Raw genomic sequence first — 24770 nt, forward strand, 5'->3', positions numbered from 1 at the left:
GGAAGGAGCACATGGTTGCAGGAAACACCTTGGAGCAGTCCTTGCTTATTTATTCCCTAAGCAACAAAGAGTCAACCTTTCCTCAGGGACCAAAGGGCCAGAATGGACTGGCAGATGTCAGGAGTGTAACCGGGCCTCAGAGGAAATTCATTCATTCATTCATTCATTTCCAAAAGTTTAAGTTCAGGAATTTAGTCTCCACGTGAGCCAGTTACCATCTGCTTCAATGACCTAAAAGCAGCCTGAGTGGAGACAGAATCAACTTTATCTTTGCCAAAACAGCTCAAGGCACGGGCAACCACAGAGCTGGGCTAAGGGCTCCACTTTCACACACACGCTGCATGAAACTTCTTGAAAGTGGCTCAGTCCTCCTGTTTTCAAAAGCAACAGCATTCCTTCAGTCTAGGGTAACATGCTCCAGTGTCTCACCATCCTTACCAAATATAAGCCTTCCCCAAAGTCCGGTATAGCATTATTTTGTAAACTATAAAGACTTCTTGAATTTTGCTGAGAAAACAGTGCAGTCTGTGAGGGATAACAAGACTTTAAGAAATTGCAGAAATAGTCCTGGTGAAGCCCCTGCCCTTTCTGGAATTGTCTAGAGGTTATGTAGCATTAATTGGAGATTAGTCCTCAGTAGCTTCACGTTCACCCAGAGAAAGATACCCAAATATTCTGTATTGAGTGTTTATTCTGTGCCGTAGGGAAAGTTCTTTATATGGGTAATCTCATGCAATCCTAACCACCACCTCAAGAAGTATTACTACCCTCATTTTAAAGACGAGAAAGCTGAGATTCAAATACCTTTTGTAATTTGCTTGAAGTTGCGCATCTAGTCTGTGGCCCCGCCGTAATCTGAATGCAGGGTTTGAATTGTCTCTTAACCTCCGTGCCAGGAGGTCTGTCAGTCATTTGTGTTCAGATCACTCTGTGGTTTTACAATAAATGCAGATTCCTGGGCCCTGCCCCAGACGTCCCAGGTCAGAATCTCAGAGGCCGAGGCCTAGGAATCTGTCATCTGTTTTAGTTTTTTAACAAGCTTCCCAAGAGTTTGTGCAGCCAATGAAACCAGGGTTTGGAGCAACTGGTAAGGGCTTTTGAAATGGGTTCAGAAAGAAAACACAACTTCTTTCTTCTCCTGAGGTTAGAGTTGGGTGGGGCAGCGAATGTAGTGCAGACATACGACCTTGTCCCAGTGGCTACAAGAGCTCATTGTGGCCCGGACTGTGGGCATGTTTCTTTTTTACTTAGTTTTCAAGTGGCCCCCAAGCGCGAATAAATAGGCCAGTCCATTTTGTGAGATGTGCTGTACGTTTTGTGCAGCTAAGCATAACCAGAAGTATCTGTCCTACAGCAGCTGAGCAACTAAAACCTATTTGCAAAGTCAGGGCACTCCGGATAACTCCCCAGTTGATACATTTCACCCTTCGTCTCTCGCTGCCCGTTTTCTTCATCAGCAAAACTTCTTCTGTGAAGTTTCAGTGAAAAAAGAGCCCTAGCTGAAGGGGTCAAGGTTTAGCTGGCCCCTCTCCAGTACTAAACGACAACTTCATACAAACGTGCACAATCTCTGGGGGGAAATGCCTTCTCTCTGTGTCTGTGATAGAAACTTCTGGGTGTATTTGGGTGGATGATGGACTATGTATTTCTGTAACTATGACTCGTGGCTAATAATCATCTCTAGAAAGGCCTGCCTCGATTATAAAATATTTTAATCATTCAATCGTGTCCCATAAACATTTATCGAACACCTACTTCTTACCAGACACTGGTTCAAGTTTAAATTGCACAAGGATTACTAAAATAAGGGGCTTTAAAGATATTCCACATGTGATATCTCTATTGACAGATTGTTACTTCAGGAAAGAGTGCTAGGCCCACGGATCGTCTTTTTGCTGAACCCAGTGAGATGAAGGAAAAAGCTAAGGAGAATGAGTAAATAACAAAGCAACAACTGAATAACACTGGTGCAGCACTTCAGAAAGAAGTGGCAGTCACTGCATTTTAGTTAAGCCTGCAGTAACGCAAAGCTCATCTTTAATTAATAATTGCGGATCAATGCAGTATATTGGCCTCACCCCACGATGGTTATTTTGAATAGAGCAGGATTCATTTCATGACAAAGGCCTCTCGGAGTCTCCCTGGAGAAGCATTTAGACCTCAACTTACACCTTCCTTCAAATATGTCTGACGTTTTCCCCCCTTCCTTTTACAGCAGAATCAGACCTGTTCCCTACAGATTTTCACAAATGATTTCTCCCTGGTGGTCTCAGCCCATCTATCCCCCTGCAGCCTCCTCGGGCTTCAAGCAGCACCAGGTGCCAACAGCCAGCCCAGCCCACCTTCCGACAAACCTACACAGTCTTATCTTAACCCTGCTTCTCCTCCACTTACTTCCTCTCCTTTGATTGCCCTAAATACTCCACACCCCCTCCCTGAAGATTTCGGCTTTCCACTCTCCCGGTACCTGGCTGTTCAGCTGCCCAGTCACCACTCTCTGGCATTATTTTCCATTATCACCCGGTTTTAGGAAACCGTAATTCAAAACACATTCATACTGTACCATTGATCGGTGTTATTTTTAGGACGTAGTAAGTCCCCTACACACGAACCTTCAAGTTGCGAACTTTCAAAGATGCGAACGTGTGCGCCGTCAGCGTCAGGCGTGAGCGACATCGCAGCTCGCCCTCCATCTCCTGTTGCTGAGGATCCTTCAGCTCTACCGTCTCCCCCCTCCTCTCCCTCCTCCAGTCAGTAACTCTTCTTGCCTGTTCCCTCGATGCCAGCCCTTGTACCCCAATTGTTGTACCGTACTACTGCACTTTTCAAGGTGCTGTACTGTAAGATTTTAAATGTTTTATTTTTTTGTGTTTGTTTGTTCTTTATGTATTATTTGTGTGAAAAGTATTATAAACCTGTTACAGTACAGTACTATATAGCCAATCGTGTTAGTTGGGTACCCAGGCTAACTTTGTTGGACTTAACGAATGTGCTCTCAGAGCGGAGCTCGTTCGTATGTAGGGGACTTACTGGAGTGAATAGACTGATCTCTTCTCACAGACCCAAAGGCAAAGGGAGACACCCTGAGGCCCACACACCTGTTCCAAGGAGCACCTGCCCTCTGAAATGCTGTTGACGTTGGATTTCTTTGCCAGCGGGAGTGTGCCTAGGAAATCCCGTTAAATGTAAACCTTCCCCAAGCCTGTGCCATCGACCATCTTCTAGATGACACTTGCTTCCTTAGGGATCTCAACGCCTTTTATGAGTGCAGATACCGCTCCTCTGTGGATGCATCCCAAATGTACATTGAGCTCTGCACTCCACGGAAGCCACGACCCACACTTCCACGAGGACATTCCAACTTCACTTCAAGCTTCTGATGACCGGAACCAATCTGATTCCCTCCCCCACGCCTTCTGGGGAGCTTCTGTCATTGGCATCATGAATGTTCCTGCAACCTCACTTCATGGACTCCCCCCTTTTCCCTCGGCTTCCACAAGTCCTGCCCACGATCTTAGGACGCTGCCGCTGTACCGGTGCATCGCCTCCTGCGACGTTGCGTCGCCACTATTCCAGCTCACGCCTCCGTGACTCCTGGGTGCCTGTGGTTCTCGGCTCTAAACTGCGCTCACAGAATTATCTCCCTCAGGTAGTGTCTGACGCCATCACTCATCTGCTCACAAACATTTGGTGGCTCTCTGCTGCACTCTGAATAGAGTTCAAAACCTATAGCTTGGCATTCAGGGTCCTCCAAGCATTTTAGCTCTGCCCCTGAGAGTACTCCCTAGACTCTGCCCTCTGCTCTGCGGACACCTGCACGGGTGCCCCCAAGTGCATGCACCGTGGTCCTGCCTGGCCTTCACACGCTGGGTCAGAGGCTGTATCTTCCAGGAAGCCCTCCTTGCCTCACCTGGACAGCAGTTAACCTTCTGCAAAGACACCTTACACCCCCCTTGTGGCACGGATTACCTTCACCAGGGCGATTTATTTGTACATTTTATCTGTTATTCTAGAGCATAAATTCCATGAGAAAAAGGAAATGAGGAAAACTGAAGACCGTGACCTTTCACACAGCATTCTTTTTCTCCGCAAACTTTTCTGTAGCCAAGAAAACTTCACTAAGTAGAACACATTTGCTCTGGCCAAGCAGGTGAAGATAAAATTAACAATGATTCTGTCTCTCCCACGGACACTGGGGCTTTCACAGTGTGCAGGGCACTTCCGGTACCTTGTTTCACCAAATCATCACAAAAATCCCGAGACGTGTCACGATGATCTTGCTTTTTGCCAGCCAGGAGATCAAAGTCCCAAGTGTCTTGGTAACTTTCGTTCATCCTAAGCGGGGGAGGCCAGGATTCAATCCATGTCAACAACGCGCAAGCTGTGGCTTCTGGCCATCCTCAGCCACCCTTATTTATCTTTTGAGACCTGCAGTCCCCCGAAAGGGCAAAGGGCACTCTCATCTGTGGTCTCCAGGGTGTCCCTTCCTCCCACTAGTCTTGACTGCCAAATAGGATAAAAAAGAACCCCAAAACCTTTTAAGCAAAACTTTCATGTGTTTGTAAAACATAACAACAGGGAGAGAAAAGTAGATGGTTTGTACACCATGACCAAGTGGCCTTATTATTACTATCATGATTACCATCATCATTATTATTTAACACCGATGACTTCCTTTCAAGTTTGCATTTGAAGCGTTAACTTCCACTGGCCCGGGGGCAGGACGTTATAGGGCTTCATGGTTCCTGTTATTAGTGGGAATGGAGCCCCACTTCGGAAGCCCGGAAGTTTAGGAGAGAAACAGATAAGGTGGGGAGACGTGAGTGGAAATAAAAGACGGAAACAGGGGTACCTTCTGACTCGTTCTTCGTTTATCTGATAACAGGCAGTACCCGGCGGCCAGCTACATTTAAACATTTTTTCTTACAGGCAGGAAAGACTAAAAGACCTAGCGCCTTATCCTAAGTGTCCAGCTCGCTGGATTCCACCAAGCGAACACAGTGGGTAACCCACACCCAGACGGAGAGGTCACGTCTTAGCAGGACCCTGGCTGCCCCTCCGGCGTCTCTCTGGGTCATAACCTCCCTTTCCGCAAAGGGTGAGCCCTCTCCTTAGCTAGCCACTACGTCTAACCAGCTGGCTCCAGTTGAAGTTAACCCTTTGTTCTGGCCAGGACAGCGTGTGTGTTTTGAGAAGACTTTTCTGGCAGCAACTGCTATTTCAAAGCGGAAAAAAAAAAAAAAAAAAGTGTGTGTGAGGGAGTAGTTTTGTGTGTAGGAGAAAAGTGTTTCTAATTTTCCATCCTGAAGATGTGAGGGGAAGAAGGGAGATGTGAAGGAGGGAAATAAGTCAGTAAACGCAGCCTCGCTCTGCTTTCCCCATTAGAAGCTGGAAGCATTCCAGCGACATGCCATTTTGAGAAAGGAAGCAAACGGAATCGCCCTTCCCTACCTGCCTCAGCTTGGCTGGAGCAGGCCGGCTCCTTCTTCCCAAGCCTCCGGATATGGGGCTAGGTCTCTGATTATTATTTCATAGCACAGTGTTCAGTAGAAGCCTGATACCGTACTGAACATATGGTTTTGATTTCTTTTTTCTTTTTTTCGGTTTTGAACCAGAGAGCAAGATGGAGAGTGTCACAACCCTAACTCCAGGATTTGCTGGTCTTGCCAAACTGTAAGGTGAAACTAACTCCAGACCGATGCCCATCCTGCTGTAGCAGCTGAGGTGGGTCGGGGCGGGGGGGGCACCCACTGAGGACCAGGGGCTAAAACGCGGCGGCACTGACCCCGGACTGCTGACCTGACAAAACACGCAGGCCCTGTCCGAGGAGAGGAGCTCGCTTCTCTGTTACTTTCCGCACTCATTCTCAAGCTGGAAGGAAGGGATCAGAACGTCAAATAAAAACCCACAGCCGTGGGCTTCCCCGGTGGCGCAGTGGTTGAGAGTCCGCCTGCCGATGCAGGGGACACGGGTTCGTGCCCCGGTCCGGGAAGATCCCACATGCCGCGGAGCGGCTGGGCGCGTGAGCCATGGCCGCTAAGCCTGCGCGTCCGGAGCCTGTGCTCCGCAACGGGAGAGGCCACAACAGTGAGAGGCCCGCGTACCGCAAAAAAAAAAAAAAAAAAAAAAAAAAAAAAAAATCCACAGCCGCAGAACAATTAACTCAGGACGCAGCATGTATCTGGCTAAGGGGACGATTATTAACTCGGGGATCCACAATGTTTGAACCGCAACCATCTCCAACTTCACCTCTTGGATTGTCAGCCCGGCATTGTTTCCCCAAATCATCACTCCTCTCAATTATTTTTTCTGATCAATTATTTAGTGTGGTCTGGGTTATATGACATCAGTTTTACCCTGAGGGGGAAAAAGTTTCTTGCTCCCTAGTGGTCAGCTGGAAAATTTGTAGGTTTAATTAAAAAGGCAAATTTTCAACAAGGCGAAGAGTGCTGGCTGGGTTTAGAGGACATTAGTGAAACTAGCAGTAAGGAAAAAAAAAAGGCAGTGTTGTGATAGAGTAGGGGGGCCTGGGGACCTTCAGGTTAATTATTAACCTGGGAATTTTCCTAAGAAAAACTGGAGGGCTTATCTCAAGTTTTAAAGCCTTAGAACAGGCTTTCTCTAGATGAAACCTGGCCAGTTAGTCGGGAAATGGTTTACCAGCCTTCCCTGCCTCCCTTTGTTTGTTCAGGGAGGCCCTGAGTAGGCCCGGGCAGAGCTGAGGGAGAAAATCCTTCCTGGTTTCTTTCTCCCACTCAGAGGAAGGAGGGCAGGTTAGTGCAGCCTGCTGTAGACTGGAGCTGGGATTAATTAGTTCCTTCGGTGACCTTGGCATCTCCTGATGGCAGAGTGTGTCTCTAAGCTGCTGAGGACTGTGCTGAGAGCCGCAGAGAAACTCTGGAAGACTCAGAGCTACTGCTAAAACGATTGCCCTTCTGTGTGCCAGAAGAAAACGCAACAAAACAAAAGGAAACCCAAAGCACGTACTTCACCTCTGAAAGTGCCTTAGCGGGGTATTCAAGTTGTGTGAACATTATCATTGATCTGTCTTTCTATCATCTATCAATCAATCTACATCTGTGTCTATATACTAATCTATATAGCTATCTATTTGTGTATACATTTATCTATATCTTTACCTATCTCTATCTGTATATATAAATATTAATCTGTATCTATAACCATCTATTTATACAGTAATCTAAATCTAAATCTATCTATAGGTGTATCTTTATTAATCTCTATCTGAGTGTATTATATAGATACATATATATTAATCTGTATCTATATAGTTATCTATTTCTTATCTATCTCCCATCTATCTATCCATCTATCTATCTATCTGTCTATCTATGGGTGGTTTTGCAAGTCAATGCCCAGGAACTTGCCAGGCACTTCCAGAGGTGCCTAGAGCCTACTGTTGGAACGGAAGACAATTTTCAACCCTTCCGTGCAGTTGGGGAAGCTGTCTGTCCCTCCCCCGCTTCACCTCCATCCATCACCTTTTCCCCACTGTGCTCAGGCCTGAACAGAGCTGAGGGAAAATGGAGAGCCCCACCCCCTTCTCTACCACAGCTGGTTCAAGGTTCAAGTACAATACCAATATGGGTCAGCAATGCAACAAAGCTGCCAGAAAAACTGTGTATCTTCGGTTGCATAAATAAAGTACTCTTTCCCGAAAACACCAGGCAATGCCCGCTGCTCCTATCAGAGGAAGCTTGTTTGCTGTCTTTAAATATGTGAAGGGGCTCGTCTGCCGAAGGGGCAGTTGACTTGCTTAGGGTCAATCCAAAGGCCTGAACGAGGGCTGAGCACTGAAGGTCATGGGGAGTCACATGTCGTTTCAGCACAGGGAAGAATTTCATAACAAAGCGCTATGGTTTGCTTGCATCGTGGGGACGTGACTGGCCGGCACATAGAGACGGATGAACCCCTGTTAGAGTCTGCTTGGCAGGACCGTGGCAGAGGGTAGACGCGAATTGTGCCAGCTAGTCCCGCCAATTCCTTCCATCTTGGGATTCCCTTCTGCTTTTCATCGCACACTTGTGGGTTTCGTCAGTTGGGTGGCTCTCGGGGGGGCGATCAGAATCTGGTGGTGTGGGCAAAGCTCCTCTGCCGACCCCGATGTCTCCCCACAGCTCACCCTCCTGATACCTGAGCACCCAGAGGAGCAGAGACGCGCAGCAGGTCACAGGAAGCAAAGAGTTAAAAAGGCCAAAGCTCTGCTGGGTCCCGGCAGCCCCAGAGGCAGCTGAGTCCCTTTGAGCCTGCCTCTTAATTGCAGCTTAGCTGCAATAGGGAACTTTGAAGAAAAGAAACAGGGAAACTCTGGAGATAGGGTTTGTTTTGTTTCCTGAGGGGACGGTCTTTGTGGTGGATGCCAGGAAGCTGATACTTCAGGGTTCAAGTGATGGGCTTCCTCAGGGGCAAATAAAGAGTCCTTTCTACCAGCTAAGAGTCGGGTGTGACTAGAACCCCAGAGACATGGGGCATCTGTGTGCCATTTAGGAGGGGTGCCAGGTACAGCCTTGGCAGAGAGAAGAGAACCCGGGGAGAGAGGTCATGGGTCAGCTCAGGAGCCAGCAGAGTAAGGGAGAAGGAGAGCCTGCAGTGCCACGATGGCCAGGAGATGCAGCCCGAGAGGTGGAACACGTGCCCCCACCAGAGAACGGGTGACACGCGTGAGTGTAAACAGCCCTGCACGAGAACAGGGAAGTCGATGGCAAGGAAAGGGGATTTCTAAGTCCTCCTAGAGGGTAGCAAACCACAGCCACACAGAGCATCTCACTTTCACACAGGCCTCACAGCTGATAATGAACGTGTTATCAATTGAAAGTATCTAGAAGGCACCTCGGACGAGATCTTTCTTTAAGCATCTTCCTGCGCACCTGGACACACACACACACAGACACACGCACACAGACACAGAGGAGATTCAGGAGTAAGGAAAAGGCCCACTAATCACAACAAATGATGAAGATGATGCTCTAGCTGTCCCTGGAGATTTCCCAGGTCCCTTTGTGAGGAGGAACTCACGGCTAAAACTGAACTCATGCCTGCCCAGGCTGCCAGGAATTGCTTGTTTGTGTTCTATTTAACTGTTTAGTGAATTCTGCTAACAGTACGTGCAAATGAGAGAGAAGTTTTCCCGAAGCAAACCCCTTTTTTTTGCTACCCCCAAGTAAGCACCGTTGGAAAAGGTCTGGGTGTTCGGAGACCTGCTAACTGGAGTTTCACCCCCTGCTCTGTGTCACTTGTTCATGTGTGACCTTGGCAAGGAACTCAGACTCCTGGGACTTTATTTTCTTTGTAGAAAGGTTTAACTGAGTTGATGTACATAAAGCTCTCAGCAGAGGGCTTGGCATATAGTAGACACTCAATAAATACTTGTTTCCTTTCAGTCCTAAAAGGTTATTGGTAAATTAAAAATGCATCAAAATACCGGTCGTCTTGTGTGTGGGCTAAAAGGGCATCTGGGCAGGGAAGACTTTCTCTAAATCCGGTTAGCGGGACCCCTGGTTCTAGGAGAGAGGGGGCCACATGCTGGACATACAGAAAAATGAAGTTCTCGAGGGCAGGGAAGGCAGACGGACATGAAACAAGATCTAAGACTGTCCACAGTTTCACTGAAGCCACCACCTGCGACAGCTGTCGTTTCTCTTAACGTCTTCACTCATAGCATGAGACTTTAAAACTAGCATGTTTAAACAAGTGTGATTTTAATTGCACATAACACTTCCTCTACACTCTTCCTATTCTTTGGAGGGAATGAGGGGAGAATGAGAGCATCCTAAGGGAAATGCTGGGTTTGTCAGAGTTCCCCGAAGTAACCCGCTGAGGCTGTCAGACTCACAGGCTCCAGCTCCGACCACTGTCTAGAGGGAAAAGTCTATGGCCGATTTTGAACACATATATTTGGTAGGAAAAGATATCTCTGGAGCAGACGTGGAAACAGACACACTAGCCTTCCCTGGAGGCAGTGAGCAAATCTTTTTGGGAATTGGTGAGAGTCTGTGTCCGCAGAGAAAACGGCCATCGCGGGCACGGGGCGCCATCCACAGACCTGCTGCTGTGGCCACGGAGCTGCTGGAAACTGCTGGAAGGCTCACCTTCGTGGCCTCCACCACAGCAGCTTCGGTGCAAGGCTTGCAGGATAAGTCGGCTCGACCTCTGCTCCACTCTTGGGCCCGGGAAGCCTGGAAAGGCCTCCTGGATGGAGGAAGCCGGTCCTGGCCCTCAGCCCCACAGAGCCTCCTTTAGAATCATCTCAGACCCGGAGGCCCACCGCCGTCTACGTTGACGCCAGCAAAGCCTCCAGGGCAAGCAACAAGCATCATCTTCATCCCGGAGGAATGCAGAATCTCGGACCCCGCTCCTCATCTACCGAGTCAAGACCCTACAGTTTGAATTCGATCCCCAGTGGTCTGCTGTGCACACAAAAGTGTGAGGAGTGCTGTTCTGGCTTGCTCACTGTAGGCATGAGGGTACTTTCTCATTTCCTTCAGAGTAGTCCTTACAGCTGGGTTCAGCTGACGCCTGCTAGAGCCAGCAATGAACGAACCCTAGGTCTTTGACAACAGGTCAGAGGCCTGTTCCTAGGTCTCTGACAACAGCAAGATCTCCAATCACTCTGGAATGACTGTCCTAACCACTTATACCCTCAAAATGTATATTTTGAGATACAGATGCATACATCTTGATCAACAATTATTGTTGGTTTTAAATGCTTTCTTTTGGTTATTAGTGAAGAGTTACTTTTTAAATAGTCAAATATCTATATCTGTATCTACATGAAAGATCCAGGTAGGAAGTTCTCCTTATCCACCGATACTCTGTGGCTCTCACCATGGCATTGAGTTGATATTGGCCTCCACGAGGACCACGGGCTGAGCACTCATGTCAGAGAGGGTAAGCCCCGGCAGAACAATGCAGCACAGGAGCCATGGAGGCCGTGGTATGGTGCGCAACAGTCTTGGTTACGTATTTTTTGATTGACAGTTTTGCTCCTTTGAGGGTTTTCGTTTTCCTGATTCCTTGCTAGCTCTTATTCTCTCTGGGCCCGGGCAGTCTTCCCTAAGGCTCATCCTTGGTCATCTCCCCATCTCCATTTATGTTCCCTTCTTCTTGGAGGCAGTAAGCACTCCTGGCCTCAACAATGGCTTCAACACAGGTGTGTCTCAGTTTACATTTGCAGCCTGGTGCCTAAGCTGTTCTCCATTTCATGTTGTCAGATGTCTACGGATGACCCACTTCGATGACCCATCGTTAGCTAAAACACCATTACCAGGACTCAAAACTCAAAACTCATCCTCCCTCCCTCCCCTGACCCCATTCCCATGATGGGCCCCTTTTTCCATCTACCCCTATTTTCTGTTAGGGTCCCACAGATATTTCTCCTGCTAGAAACTCCAGTGTCACTTTGGCTCTTCTGAGCTCTCACTAGCCTCTATTATTTTTCCTTCAAGACATCTTTTAGATTTGCCCTTATCTCCTCCATCCTCACTCGGCCATTCTAAGCCAACTCGTTCCCACACGGTGCCTGAAATATTGCAAAAGTTTTCCGGCCAGTGGCATCACTTGTTACAAATTTTCTAACCTCTAACCTGATCTCACAAGTTCAATTCAATCCTTATAAAGCATTAGACGTGATGCTGTAGGTAACAAGTTAAACTCTTCCACATGGCTCTTTAGTTCTCCCATATTCACACTCCCCCACTCTGTCTAAACTTATTTCCACACTGAAAAAATGCTTCTTTTCCAGCATTTAATCCCTATTCTTCAAAGTTCCACACTGGCCTCTACATTACATCATGCTGTTCCTCCCTTCTAGAGATAATCTTCCTTCCTCTATTTTTGACTATTGTCCTCTCCAAACTTTTTAGATCATATATCCCCATCGGAAAAACACTTTCATGCAGGAACAACCATTATAAGATTAGTTACTTATTTATAAATGTTAGACTTGCATAACAGTATGCTACATACATTATCACACATGTGACACGTGACATTTTTAAAGGACGGGTTAAATAACATATAAGATGTAATTTCAACTATTTCCTTTCCTCACGGAGATGATGGCCTTGCCCTAGGCTTGGGGTGTAAACATCCCATTGTAGAAACACTGATCTAGAGACAGTACATCCATAGAGAGCTAGAGGAAGTATCTCTTCCTCTTCGAAGCCTTATCTAGTACTCCAACCCAAAAGGAGTTCCACTTTCCTGAACTCCCAGAGCACTGAAAACTACAAGCAGTAAATCACTGACATAATATATACTTCACCAATACTTTTAAGTTGATTAGGTGAGGCTCGTATCTAGGATGCCCGAAATAGATAGATTTTTAAAAAGTAATTCAATATCTTAATCAAAAACATACTGTCTTCCCAAAATTGCTTGGGTTGAGCTCTAGTCCAGTATGCAACATCCATTGCAAGAAAACCCCAAGTCAGGCTGCAGTGTCATTTCATTTAAAGACTGTTTGATCTCATTGAATATCATATGCACAGATTCCCACAGTTTTGAGGACCAGCTTTTCCGCTGTTTGGCTACTGAGATTTTTAACCCATTGCTTAACCTCACTCAAATTGGGTTTTTATTTAATTTATCAGATGGGGACACACAGGGGGCTTTGTGGCCATTAAAAGAAATGATAAGCATAAAAACAGAAATGATATATGAAGTAAGATGCTAGTGTTATTACATTCAGCATTTATGTATCATAATGTAAACTCTATAAAGCACATCTGAGATTTCTAAAATAATCGGCCTCCTACCTTCACCTTGAGCTTTCTTTCTGCAAATAAATTATTTTTATTTCCTCTATTTTATTTGCTCAGCTGAAAACATGGTGCTGCCTCCCTATAGGAGTTGGAGGTATGATCGGGCCTGAGTTTAAATCCTGGCTCTGCCAGATACCAGCTGTGGGATCACGGGTGTGTTCCGGAAACTTTCAGAACTTCTATTGGCCAGCGTTAACTTTGCGGGGAAAACATTAACTTCATGAAGTCCTTTTAAGTTTCGAAATACACAAGATATGTGTGTTAAGCACCTAGCTTATAACACATGCCACTAAAATATTAATTTCTGCCCTAACCCCTTTAACAGGCTTAAGAGAACTCAGTGAGGTGCTCTCATGGGCAAATGGACTACTTTGAATTTTGGGTTCATTGTTGACTATGGTTTTTCCCTGACCTGTGAGCCTTTTACAACCATTTATGAATGTTATGTTCTAGAAGCACCTCCTTGCCAGTCATAGCCAGACTCACGTTGCCACTGTGTGCCTGGGTTGGGGCATGAAACTAGTGTAGGTTTTGTCTCCTAATGACTTCTGAGCAGTCAGAGCTGGGAAAGCGAAGCCAACCAACCTCTCCTGCTCTGCTGCCACATCCGGACTGCCTACTGTACTAGTTTTGAAGTGTAGTTGTCCAAGAAAGCATCTGGGGACAGGAGAAGGTGACACGCATACTTGTAACCTGGAGCACTTGTGTCTCCTGGTTTTCTAAATTCAAATCCAACACTGAAAAAAATCAATGAATAAAAGTTTTTAAAATCCGGTTTACAACTCATCTCCGCTAGAAGCTTTACCTAGTACATCCTCACAGGCATGCTCTAATCTTAGGCTCCCAGTTTTTAACCCACTGTTTGAACTGTTAATTGAGATAAAGTCTGTGAAAGCCCTCTGTAGAGGGTACAGAACTATACATATGCTAATTATCCTTCTGATGGCATTTGTGTGCTGAGCTGCTCTTATCTTGTTTGTGAGTGTCTTGTGCCCCAGCTAGTGTGGATTGCAAACTGCTCAGGCCCAGGGACCTGCAGCGTCTTCCATGCCTCCTGCCTCCTTCTGCTGTCTTCTGAGATGGCTCACTCCCCCAGAGCTCTTCTCTGGCAACCAGCTCGCCTCGATGCTCCTAGACCTTAGAACCTGCCCATCTGCCTGCCAGGACCCATCGCTGAAAAGAATTCTTGAGGCTCCCTTACACCCTCAGTCTCCTCTCCCAGCTCTTCCCAAACTTGTGGCTTGTCTGTGCCCAGAGAACACACATTAATTTTGATGTCAGGGTGAAAAACAAAGCAAAACAAAAACGTTGTGTTTAAAAAGGGAAATAGATTTTTTTTTAAGTAACTGTGCTTTTAAAAAAGAGTTGTGTGTGTGGGGGTGGTGGAGCTTAACCCTCCAGGGTCAGGAATCAGGTTTCCTTGCTGGGATGGGGACGGTGAGATCTCAGCCACCCCGAGGCTCAGAAGTGTGGGAGAGGGTCTAGGATTTCCTTTTGCTGATTGATGGCTAAGATCCTTTTGGACGATGCACCCATATTCCCCAGTCATTTCGGGGCTGTCTCTCAGCTTGCTGAGATGGGGGGATGCTCTCCACAGCCTCATAGTTTGGATTTGTGGAGGCAGCATTCTCACACGTCTGTTGCGATCGTACATCATTATATGTTATTTAAACAGTATTATGCTGAGAAATACAGTAGAGGTGAAGAAATTACAGAGTTAAAACTCAAAATTCCTTCTCTTATACCTCCCCCAAACACCAAAACTGTCTCAAACCTACAATTAATGTTTGATGGTTAACAATGTTAAATTAACGTTAGCCAATAAAGTTAGTACTAAAGTCTTTGAAACTTACAATTCCGCGTTGTTTCTTTCTGTCCTACATTTTGCACATACCCAAAGTTAGCTATTAGGTAATCGACTTGTTCTAACCAAATGGCGAAAGCCAGGGGAGCCAAGAGGTGTTTAATAAACACTTGTTGGCTGATTGATGGAATATACCGGCCTAGGATCTCGGAGACAATGCAGTCTTTGTCAGAGCACTAATGTACATCAGTGGGTCCACTTTTATGACCAAGCGTTTCTGCCATATTGAGGGGAGCAGGCCAGCCGAAGACTTATCCATCAGCACTGTGGCTCCGGATCACAGAAGAAACCCTATGGCCTCGCCTTTCACACCTATGTTCAACTCTCAGCGACAGAGCGGGGACCAGCTTCAGCTCAACGAGGCCGAGCAATTGGAGGCATGGCCTGATGTAGACCAGCCATGACGCCACCTTGAGCCCCTTACTATGAATATGATCACAGCTGCAACTAACAGTTTGTGCACGTTAAACAAAACAAAACAAAACAACAAAAAACAACTGAGCTGAGTAAAAATCTGGAGGTCAAAAACAGTACTGCAACTAATTTACAAAGCCCAGCTAAGTCTTCCTGCATCGTTCTTCTGAAATAAAGCAAAGCATGAAGTACCAAGTTCCTTGCTCCACCCGGCAGGGGACATATGTGCCCATCTGGTTCCTTCCAGAAAGTATGCCTGGGCACAGGATATCTTTACTTCTCTTCACAGCCACTTCCTCTCTTTCTTTGCTGGGCCTTCAGGTTGGGCCTCAGGCAGGTTTTATGAGAGGAGCTAAGTGTCCTGCCCCTGTGCTGCTCTACCCCCGCGGTTCCGTGCTCACCTGGCCTGCCTTTGGACCTACAGCTTTCTCGTGACTTTGCTCCGGGCTGACATTGATGCCTCACACCTCCCTATCTTTCCATAACGCCCCTCACCCCCCTGCCCACCTGCTCCCCAGAGATGCCAGCTTTCTCTGCCTGACACGGCAGTCACAACTGTTTCTGACCTACCAGCTCTCCTGTGCAGCTGTACCTGGAGCTACTCAAGACCCCAAACTATGTTTTCACAACCAACAGGTCCTGCAGGTGTCCCACCTCTTCGTTAATCAGAATCCTTTGCCACTTGCCACGTGGCCAGCCTCCTTCTATGTTGATAATATGTTTTGTCATCTTGGAAAATGTAAACATATCAGTAGGCCTTCCCATTTTTTTTTTTTTTTTTCTTATTGACGTCTCGTTGACATACAATACCCAGCTTTTATCGTTACCGGTAGGAAAGTGCAGGAAGAAAGGAAGAGAAAACGCATGCAAGCCTGAACCTTATCGGTCTCCCATAAGGAAATCCCTCAAACTCAACCTCTGAATCCGCTTCTCCCAATTCTTGCTTGGAAGCGTGGGTACCTGATCTTGAATCTCTGTGGCACTCCCCGAGCGGGACTGGCCATGTGATATTGATTTGTGTTTACCATAGCAACAGCAAATTAAAACAACTAGCAGGGAGAAGGCAGGCTGGTAACCAGTAACGCTGCACAACCAGTAGATTTCACAAGCGTATTTGTCTCCTTTCCTCTCATTCTCTCTCTCATTCACTCCACTTGCACACATGTAATACCAAAGTCAAAGAAAAAAGCACTAAATGCTTTGGGCACTGCAAGGCCTGTGTCTGAAGGGTCTGGTTTGCACAGTTTCTAGTATATTGCACAAGCTCAACGGAGAAAATGCACACAGCAATGCTCTGATTTCCTTGGAAATTGTATGCGTTGGTCTAAGGATAAATAGCCCTAGAAAATGTACATGAACATGAAGTAGATTGAAGGGTTCTGTATATATGACGATATATCTTAACACCCTAAGGCATTTACCAGTTTCGTTAATAGGGAGGTTTTATCCCTTTATACTTTAACTAGTTCACTGTGTCAACAGACAAACTTTTTTTTGTTTTTTGGATGCAAGGTCAAGACCTCTCAAAATGCTAGACGTATGAAGGAAAGTGTAGCAAGTATTCAATTCTATTAAGAGAGAGAAAAATTGAGATGGGTGCTTGCTCGAGGCTACACAACACAAGCAGTCCTGAAGAGGATGCAGACAAGGACTGGGAACTCCCGAGAACTCCAAGCTGTTCTAACGGAAATTCTTTCTGAAAAGCCTCCTTATTAAAAACTAACCATCCCCTGATCGCAACGACCAAGGTTGCCACTTGTGACACGGGATGAACAGCCTGCAGTACTGGACTGCCCTTCCTTGGGTCCATCTGCACGAGGACACGGTGCTCTTTCTATCAGAGCGGCTGTTCCCACCATCACGACCAGCCGTGAACTCGGTGGCATAACCTGGGTCCTAAAAAGTGGCTCTGGGGGAGCTAGGAATGGGGCCACGGGGACTGTTTGCCCAGGGGGCAGTGCTGGGCTGCACTGAGGGGAAGTGGGACCAGAAGCAGAGCCGTGCTCCACTCCCTGCCGCTTCCAGTCAGCACAGCCAGGGTCCTGCAGAAAAACCGCCCTGACCTGCCCGACATGAGGAAGCAGGTAGGAGAAGATGCCCTATTTCTGCTGGAGGTCGGTTTAGGGTTTAGAAAGGACGGGAATATGAAGACCTAACTCAAGACCTGCCAAGTGACAGTTAGAACGTTCCTAGCCAGGACATAAAAAAATATTCCTCTCCACGAGCTTGAATAAAAAACACACAGCAGAAATAGTTGGGAGATGACGTCAGAAGTTCTGGGCTAGTGTCCTGCACTTCTCCTTGAAAGTAAAAACAGTGGGTCTGGAAGAATCTACGTGGCATTGCCCTTATTTAAATGAGTACTTCTACGGCTTCTTCCAAAACAGGCAAGCTAGCTGAAGAAACTTCATCTTATGTACAGGTTATAGAACCTCTTTATCTTTTTACTTTATTATCCTCAAAATGCACATATTACTCAATTAACAAATATCTTTCCACTTAACCTTTGTCTTTTCAAAGGCCAGTGATGTTTCTTGAACAACATTCACGGTGGTGATGGTTACGCAAGTCAGATTTTTTTCTTTGCTTCAGTGCTTGCTAACTATTCTAAAAATGTTACACGTTTATTGTAAACATATGCTTCTGAGGCCTAACAAAAAAGCACAGTTTCCTCATGCCTGGCAGAAATTTAAAACGGAAAAGGGCAGAAAGAATTCTTTAACAAATATATCCTTTCCTTCTCTTGGGCCAAGTGTGTTAAAAATAAATCTTCTCCATCATTTCTCACTGCTGCTTCTCGGCTAGAAAGTTGATATGGTTCGGCACAGTGAAAACACAGCTTTAAAAGCTAGCCTGCCCTCATTAAATTATTCTGCTGGCTGTGTGTTCTCATTAAAAATGCATAAAGATCAGATAATTGCAGTAAGCATTATTAACCCAGCTTTACTTTTGAATATAATGGTTCCACTTTTACGCTGGAAACAAAGGCTCAGACATGCCAGAAAAAGAAATGTAAACATCGAACTACAGTACCAAAAACTTGTCAGAAAGCTACCTCTTGCTGGCGTGTTAAAAATGTGCTTTTGAAACTCAGTTAAAGCCGTGGCATTGTAGAGCTAGGTAGGTCCCTAATTTCCGATAAGTAGACGTATTTTTTGGGCTAAACGTCCAATTGATAATTATTTACCGTGAAGTTTTTTTTTTTCTTTTTCTTAATTACGAGTCTGTTTTCAAATCACAGGATCGACGTAAACTTTATTTATTCGGGAGCTAACTACGACAGTATGAAAATTTTCTAGAACAAGAAAATAACAATGCTCCCAAGAATTCGAATGGTTTTTGTTGAGTAATCAATGGATCTATTCTTTGAATAAAAACTCGTTTTATGCCTCACCCCAAACAGGCAGCAGAGATTCACGCTTTGCCATTTCTCTTTCTCGAATCAAAATGTTACGTAAAACTCCAGGGTCCCCCCTGCAAGTATTACATTTGAACTAGTGGAATCCGGTTTCCCTGGCTTCCCTAAGCAACATACACGGAATGCAGCATACTGCAGCAAACTCTTTAAACATTCAGGAAAAAAAAAAAAAAAAAGAAGGGGGGGGGATGATTTCCCTACCTTGTTTAGCTCTGCCTCTCCTTTCCTTTTACAGTAACCCCAGGAACATCTGGCAAAATCAAGCGGCCGAGGCTTCTCCGCTGCATCATGAGGAAGAAATTTCCATGTAAATAGTTCTCATTCCCTGTTTATTGTACTCTGAGAGCCGTCTGCCGTATCTGGAAAATTTTGCCTTCAGATGATGAAGCAAAGACAGTCTAAACTCTGTTGCTGTAAGCTGCAGCCCTTCCTTCCGACAAATCCCTCCCAGCTGTGAGCAGCCAATCCCCAGCAAGTTCGTCAGCCCTACTCGTCTGAAACTGGCCCTAATAGGATGACTGACACAGCAACACAGCACTTGCAGTGTGTGAAAACAGTGCATCCATACTGATGAAAGAGGAATTTCCCTCTCAGAAGAAAGCAATCAGAGCACCAAGACAAAGTGGCACATAATTGGCAGAGCAGAGAGAGGGGTAGCTCCGGAAAACACCCTTTAAGACAGCCAGCCCAAAGCTTGTGGCTGCATTGTCGATACTTTGGAAAACAGAAAACTCTGCTGATTTAGGAAAAATCCAGGTTGTACATGAAACTGAAGTCGTTACCCCATTGGACAAAGCATTATATTTTTTTAAAAGGAAAACAATTCGATGTCTGCCATGGAAATTAATATACCTTACAAAACGTTTGCATATGATTTCCATTAGTGAGGAAGGATGTGTTAGCCCAAGTGCATAGTCAAAGTCAAAACACGCTTATATCCCTCGCACAGTTTTCCTGTATAACATCTGTTACTGCAGTGGTTAGTTACTGCAGCCCATATATCTTTCCTCTTAAGTTTTCAGACTCCCCGGGACTTCAATTAAGGAATTCTGAACAATAAAATTGATATCTGTACTTTACCCTTTGTGCTCTTGGCAAGATCCCCTGAGAGGATTAGGTGTGCCTTAACCTAACCTTAGCTTCCTTGGTTACCACTTGATAAATACTGTGCATTGGTCCATATTGTCATTAATGAAGCAAACAGCACAGGAGGATGTTTACTGCTGAACACACGTGGCACGTGACCCAAGGGGCACCATCAGGTGCGACTCCACAAAGGATGGTCTGGAGGTGCTGAAGTTCCCTGAGATAAAGCAGAAGAGGAATGGAAAGCTTAGTAAGGGTTATTTACTTCTTTCCCAGTCAACGGTACTCCGTTTTGAAAAAGTATAAATGGCATTTAGAAAACACAAAAAAGCATACATTTTCCTTCCACTAAACACAATATTTTGAATTAAAAAAAAACTGCGTTATGATTACATGGCTAGACCAAGGTGGGAACCAAGGCCCATTCGTCTGAAAGGTTGAACCCAACGCACTGTTGTTTATAAGCGACGGCTTGAGGCATCTGTAATGAAGTAACAGTTGGGGTGGAATGTAATGGTTTCTTTTGACTTTGGCAATTGCATTTAAAAATCACAATGTTTCATATGATTTGTAGGTTCTTTCTTTAATAGAATACCATACTTTATTCCCCTTGAATCTTATACTTACAATTTTTTTTCATCCCAGGGTAAATCCAAGATATACCTAACTTAGAGTCTTTCATCTACTATGATTTTTCTGGAAATTTAAATGATCTCTGTGGTCAAACAGGTAAACAATTATTTTTAAATATTCTTAATATTATACTGCATGTAAATGGGATATCACAGGTTTATGAATATCCTCTCCCTGATCCCCCTCTGATTATGACTTTAAAACTACCTTTCCCTTAATTTCAATCCTGAAATTTTAGTCTTCTTTGACTCATTCTTCTGTTTTCTTTTGTTTTAAAGGCTTTTTTAAAAAAAAGTTTGTTTATTTTATTTATTTTTGGCTGCATTGGGTCTTCGTTGCTGTGCGCAGGCTTTCTCTAGTTGTGGCGAACGGGGGCTACTGTTCGTTGCAGTGCACGGTCTTCTCATTGCGGTGGCTTCTCTTGTTGTGGAGCACGGGCTCTAGGCGCGCAAGCTTCAGTAGTGGCGGCGCACAGGCTCAGTAGTTGTGGTGCACGGGCTTAGTTGCTCTGCGGCATTTGGGATCTTCCAGGATCAGGGCTTGAACCTGTGTCCCCTGTGTTGGCAGGCGGATTCTTAACCACTGTGTCACCAGGGAAGCCCATTCTTCTATTTTCATTCAATGAAACTAAATCTGGTTGATTTTTTTCCTTCTAGCTAGTTCACAAATCTGACCTATTACCTGGCTAATGCAAATGCCAATAAGCTGGCTTCTGGGACTCAAGCCTCCCATGTTCAAGCTCCCCTGTTGCCAGACAGGTTTTCCTAAGTCATGTACTGTCATGTTCCTTTCATATTCAATTCTTCTCTCTTAAAATCCAAACTACCGACTTTCAAGGCCCTTCATAATCTGGGCCCTCCCTTTCCACTCAACTTTTTCTACTGTTTTTCTAAGCGAACTTTGTGAGGGAGCCATGCCTGAGTCTCCAGGACCTGGCTCCTACAGCCAATCTTCAGACCTGACTCCCAAGAGCTTCACTGAAGAAAGTCTTATCCAGCCTTTAAACCTCAGCTTGCATCCTCTTTCTTCTGCGATGGCTTCCCTGTTCACATTGTCTTCTCTGATCTCCTTTAAAGCATTCTGCACTGTTCATTTTAGCAGACCATTAAACCCTTAGCAATGAGTTGATCTTCCCATCTCAGAAGGCTAGGCTCGCATAGTATATTAAAGAAGGTAATGTATGTAAAGTGTCTACACAGTGGCTGGCACGTGATAAATGCTCACTAAATGATGGCTATTCTTATCTTAATTTCTATATTGTTCATTGCATTCAGCAAGAGGCCATGCACAAACTTGCTAATTTCATGACTCCTATCTCAAGAGTTGATATCATATCCATCCAATTGCACCAGCCAAGAATCTGGCAGTCATTCTTGACCCTCCTCTCCCCAACCACCATATGAAATCTATCATCAAAGCCTGTCAAGTTTAGCACCTAAATATTTTGAAATGTTTCACTCTGCTCCATCTCCACCAGCGCAACTTTGTCTAAGCTCTCAGTGTCATTCACCATGACTATTGAAATAGCCTCCTGGCTGGTGTCCTACATATATTCTTGATCCTTCCAATCCCTTTTCTGCACATCAGCCAGAATAATAGTTCAAAAACAGAATTTTGAATACTCCACATACTTTTGCTATGGACTGAGTTGTGTCCCACCAAATTCATATGTTGAAGCCCTAAGCCCCCATGTGACGGCAGTTGCTGATGAGGCCTTTGGGAGGTAATTAGGTCATGAGGGTGGGGCCCACATGATGGGATTAGTGTCCTTATAAGAAAAGACACCAGGGAGAGAGATCTTTTTGCTCCCTTTCAGCCAAGTGAGGACACAGCAAGAAGGCAGCCAGGAAGAGGGCGCTCACCAGAACCCAACCATGCTGGCGTGGTGATTTCAGACTTCCAGCCTCTAGAACCATGAGAAAATAAATTTCTGTTGTTTAGGCCACCCAATCTATGCAGTATTTTGTTATGGCTGCTTGAGCTGATGAACCTAACCTTTAAACATCTTTGAGTTGCTATTAGGAAGAGATGACAGTTTTCAAAATAGCCTACAAGGTCTTGTGCTACCCAGCCCCTGCCTACCTCTCTAGCCAACCAGAGGCCATTTCTTCAGGGAACCCTTCCCTAACCCCCAAGAGGAGTTCCGGTCCACCTGTTGTTTTCTCTCACAGCCCCGTACTCTCTAGAGCACTGCTTCTCAAATTTAATATGCATGTAAATCCCCCCCCAGGGATCTTGTTAACATGCACATTCTAGGGCTTCCCTGGTGGCGCAGTGGTTAGGAGTCCGCCTGCCGATGCAGGGGACACGGGTTTGTGCCCCGGTCCGGGAGGATCCCACATGCCGTGGAGCGGCTGGGCCCATGAGCCATGGCCGCTGAGCCTGTGCGTCCAGAGCCTGTTCTCCGGAGCCTGTTCTCCACAACAGGAGAGGCCACAACAGTGAGAGGCCCGCATACTGCAAAAAAAAAAAAAAAAAGCACATTCTATCTCAGTAGTTCTTAGGTAGATACTGAGCTTTACTAACAAGCTCCCAGGTGATGCTGATGCTGCTGGTCCATTGACTATTCTTTGAGTAGCAAGATTTTATAGATGTTGCTCATTTTATAGCACTTTTTAACAGGATATAGTGATACGTTTCTTTGGTTAATTACTTAAGATCTACCTTCTCAACCAGCTTGTCAGTGTCAGAGTCATCACTGCCTCTTCAGCATCTAATCTAGGATGTGCCTGGCACATAAAAAAAGATTCTCAATAATAAATGTGTGTTGAATTAGTGAATTGATCAACACAATGTACTGCAGATCCAAGCTGGACTTTTTTCTTTTTCTCCTCTTCCCCTTTTGCTTTGTCGCTAATTCAAACATCCATCATCTTTTGTCTATTCTTCACCTCTCTGCCTCCAATCTTGCCCCTCACTTCTCACTCTATTCACAACACCACAGCCAAACTCATCTTTTAAAAACACAAATCTTATGGTGCCATTACCTGCACAAAGTCACTCAGTGACTCCCTATTACCTTCAGAATAAATCTTTTGCCTAAGACTTGAGTATATTCTCTCACCACTCCTCTTGAACTCACTTCCCTCCTACTTCACATCTAATATTACTAAACTAATTTTAATTTTATTTCCTAGAATGTATTATGCCCTTTCTAATTTAGAGCCTGGATTCCTTCTGCATGAAACATCTTTTATTCCTTTTATATCCATCTAACATATTTCCATCCAGCAACATTTAATGTACACATCACCTCTCCCAGGAAGCCTTCCTTGACCACCAAAGCTTCCCTGGCAATTTGACATTTTACTCTTTATAGCAGTTATCACATATCAATTAGCAATTAAATATGTCTTACTTGTTTATGTACCTCACTAGTCTCTATAACAGAAGTGACCATGTCTTTCTTGCCCATCAGTTTATTCCAATACCTAGAACATGCAGTGATATAATAGACATTTGTTAAACAGTTGTTGAATGGTTAATGGATAACTTGAAAATAGCACTAGTAATAAAGTGGCAAAGACAAATTCAGGGTTCAAGAAAAAAAACTGATAATGAAGTCAAAGAGACAATGGATTTGGTCTATATATTAAAAAACGTTTCTCTGGAGAAGGGAAAGGAGAAATACTACAAAAGCCAAAAAGCACATGCAGTTATGATCGTCTCCTTTGTTGGATATACCAAAGTTAGCAAGCTTACGGGCAAGAGGAAAATTAATCTTTGATGATGTTTAAAATGGAGGTGATTTCCATAGAAACAAAGCCTTCCTTCAAGTGGAAATGGATAGGTGTCCTAGAACAGATGGAAGTGTTGACTTTCCAGAAGAGATGGCTAGAAAGGAGAAGTTTGTTTACAGCAAAAAGAGAAATGAGACAGGAAGGCAAGGTGCAGATGGGCCAGGTTTGTGACAATTCAGTCTCTGGGTGCATTCCTCTCTCAATAGAATATCTCTACCCTACACTTCCCCATCTAGTTCTTTAGTAGATACTATTTTTTATTTTCCTCTAGTTATTTTATGTATAAATCCTATTGGAAGTCCTTTGAGGGCACAGATCATGCATTTAAGTCCTTTTGCATCCTCTACACTGCCTAGCGTGGAGCAATGCTGAATTAATTTTGGTTGGTGGATTTTTATTTATGAATCTGAAGAAAATTTACATACTTAGAAGGGACTGGTAGTTTTTTTTTTAATACATGGATTGTCGAAAATGCAGTAGGAAATAGAAAATTTGTTTTATAATCATTAGAAAAAAAGTTATAGCGTTTTCAATCAAATTTATTACAAAAAGTTCAACTGGTTCCTAAATTTTCTCTGTAGGTCCAGGGGCAGCAGGCCTGGGGAAAAATTAAGACTAACATTTCTGGGTTAAAACAAAATAAATTGCATAAAGCATATAAATAAAATACTGTCTGAGAAATCCTTTGCATAGACATGGCACATAATAAATGCTCAATATATGTTAACTACGACTGTTATTACTGCTGCTGTTATCATCATCGGCATCATCATTTTTAGTTTCTAGAATTCTAGCAATATTTCACTGAGGAGTCTATGTGGTAATGGACTAAA

General features: G+C 44.8%; 1 protein-coding gene across 9 annotated transcripts in view; it reads right to left on the reverse strand.

The window, feature by feature from the left end:
- MBNL2 (muscleblind like splicing regulator 2) overlaps window positions 1-18924 on the reverse strand; it is a 151053-nt gene extending 132129 nt beyond the window's left edge. For 6 of the 9 annotated variants that reach the window (XM_067712937.1, XM_067712935.1, XM_067712932.1 and 3 more), the window contains exon 1: window positions 18680-18923. The gene's annotated coding sequence lies outside the window, so the exon portion shown is untranslated. Of the gene's footprint in view, window positions 1-18679 lie in introns of all 9 variants that reach the window. The other 3 variants (XM_067712931.1, XM_067712930.1, XM_067712936.1) reach the window with 2 other exon arrangements.
- Window positions 18925-24770: the final 5846 nt, after the last annotated feature.

This window comes from Pseudorca crassidens, chromosome 18 (genome assembly GCF_039906515.1).
Source record: "Pseudorca crassidens isolate mPseCra1 chromosome 18, mPseCra1.hap1, whole genome shotgun sequence".
NCBI lineage: Eukaryota > Metazoa > Chordata > Mammalia > Artiodactyla > Delphinidae > Pseudorca > Pseudorca crassidens.